The sequence below is a fragment of the Struthio camelus genome, chromosome 31, assembly GCF_040807025.1.
Source record: "Struthio camelus isolate bStrCam1 chromosome 31, bStrCam1.hap1, whole genome shotgun sequence".
NCBI classification, from domain to species: Eukaryota; Metazoa; Chordata; class Aves; order Struthioniformes; family Struthionidae; genus Struthio; species Struthio camelus.
In genome coordinates, this window is record NC_090972.1 from 180001 (window position 1) to 182500 (window position 2500).

At 77.9% G+C, this 2500-nt stretch overlaps 1 non-coding gene across 1 annotated transcript; it reads right to left on the bottom strand.

The window, feature by feature from the left end:
• Positions 1–1045: 1045 nt before the first annotated feature.
• Positions 1046–1198, bottom strand: LOC138063182 (5.8S ribosomal RNA). The gene has a single exon (XR_011136776.1). It is a non-coding gene; the product is annotated as a 5.8S ribosomal RNA (ribosomal RNA).
• Positions 1199–2500: the final 1302 nt, after the last annotated feature.

Below are 2500 nucleotides of genomic sequence, written 5' to 3' on the forward strand. Positions count from 1 at the left end.
GGGGCCGGGGGGCGAGGTCCGCACCTCCCCCGGGCCCGGCTCCCAAACGCTCGCTCGCCCACTCGCACACTCGCGCACAGCCCCTCCACCGGCCGCGGCTGGCTCCTCCTCCCCGGCCGCTGACCTCCGCTCTCGCCCCGGCACGGGACGACGGCGCGGCAGCGCCCCTCCCCCCCCCCTTTCTGCCCCCCCCCCTCCCCCGTCTCGCCACCGAACGGCGCCGCCCGCGCTTGCCCCACACCACCGCCCCGCGGAGACACCCGCGCGCCGTCGCTGCCGGCCTCAACGCAACGCCGCGGCTGACGCCAGCCGGCGGGTGGAAGTGGCTCGGCACGCACTACGGACGCGGGTGCGCCGCGGGGGGGGGCAGAGGGGGCTCGGCGGGCGCCGAAGCGGCAGCAGTCGGGGCAGGGAGAGGGCAAGGGGAGGGGAAGAAAGGCAGCCGGCCGTCCCCCCCCGCCGGAGGGGAACGGGGGACCAGCGCACCACCGGGAGAGTGGTGGAGGAGAGCCGTCGTACGGCGGGCACTGGCGGTGGCGGCGGGCGGCGGCGGCAGGTGCCGGGCCACCGCGACCGACCGAACCTGGGGGCCCGGCGGGACGAACTCCGCACAGCGGGCGCTCCGGGAGCGGGGGTTTCCCGAGTCTGCACTTAGGGGGACGAAGGCCCGGGCCCACACGGGGAGGAGAGGCACCCCCTCTCCCCGGCGGCGCGGGCCTGCGAGGCGCCCCAGCCGCGCCACACCGCACACACCGCGCAGGGCAGCGGTGGCCACCGGGCTCGGAGGGGAGGGAGGGCAGGGCAAGGCACGCCGGCCGCGGACGGTGGAGGCGGACGGTCGGCCGGAGCCGGGCAGGCAGGCCAGCCGGAAGACCGGGGCCACCGGTGCACGCACCGGTGGTCCCGGCTCCGCCGCCGCCGCCGACTCACCGCCGCCGCCGCCCCCCCACCGACTCGCCGCCGCCGCCGCCCCCCCCGGCCCCCCCCCGAGGGGCGGCACACCGCTGCGCCAACGCGGCAATGGGGGTGACGATTGACCGTCAAGCGACGCTCAGACAGGCGTAGCCCCGGGAGGAACCCGGGGCCGCAAGTGCGTTCGAAGTGTCGATGATCAATGTGTCCTGCAATTCACATTAATTCTCGCAGCTAGCTGCGTTCTTCATCGACGCACGAGCCGAGTGATCCACCGCTAAGAGTTGTCTCGGTTTCGGTCCCCACCGCGCGCGCGGGGGGACCGGGCAGCTTTCGCAGCCCCCTGAGGGCCCCCATCCGCTCTGCCTCCCTCCTCACGCCGACGCCGGCTGCTGAGCAAGGGACAGCGGAGAGAGAGGGCACGCCTCACTGACCGTACAAGCACAGAGGGAAAAAAAAAGGGGGGGGGGGGGGAGAACAGACCCGAACGAGAGGGGCGGGGAGCCCTCGCTCCCGACCTGGGACAACCCCTTTCTCGCTTCGAGTCCGGCCCAGGCGCCCGGCTCGGCCTGGCCCAGCAGGGAGCGGCGCGCCAGCCGCGCCACCTGCCTCAGGGACCGGGGTGTGGGTCCCCGCGGAGCCCCGGCGTCGGAGCCCGGCCGCCGCTGGGAGCGGCGCCACCCGCTGCCCGCGCGCCCGCGACCCGCCAGCCGCACGCTTCCGAGCTCCTTCGCTCGCCTCACCGGCCTCCAGCTCCGCCGCCCCGGAGACGGCACCCAACACCCGCCTGCACACACGCAGCCTCCCGAGCGACGCCACGCACTCGCCCGTCCCTTCCGCGGGCAGACGCCTGGCGGCAGGCAGACGGGCGAGGCGGGACGGACGGGGAACGGCGCCCGCTCTCCCCGCCTCCACGCGGAGACCGGGAGGGGCCGCCCCCGCCCGCCCGCCCGCCGCCCGCCTGCCGCCCAGCGAAGCCGGGTCGGGCAGAGCGAGGCAGGCGCGCCGGATGGCGGAGTGCCGGGGCAGGGCGGGGGGGGGAGGGAAGGAAGGGTGCCGCCGACGGCCACGGCGGGAGACTGAGAGCACCGGCCAGGGAGGAGAAGGGATGCGCTGGGGCTCGGCGTCCGCACCACCCGCGGTGGGGGCTCGCCGTCCCGGCGGCGAGCACGCGCTCGCGCCGGGGTCGCGCGTTCGAGGCAGGCCGGCGCAAGCCGACCGCGCGGCGTCTCTCCGCCGAGACCAGACCGCGGAGAGAGGGGGCAGGGTACCCCTCTCCGTCCCGGCTGCCCGCGGGGCATGCACGGGCCGCGCCGGCGGGCATGGGGGGGTGCGGCGCCCGCGCGCGCCGACCCCCCGGCCCCTCCGGCAGCACGCCCGGCTGCCCCCCGGGTCGCATCGGGCCGCCCGAGTCTTTAAACCCCCGCCCGGCTCTCCGACCGAGAACCCTCGGGCCCGGAGCCCGGGGCCCATGGCCATCCCTACCCGGGGGGGCCGCTACCGGCGGCCGCGGTGGCCGGAGGCCCTCCTCCTTCCTCCCAGCGCGCCCCCCCCCCCCCGCCGCCCCCCGCCACCCCCGGCCCGGCCG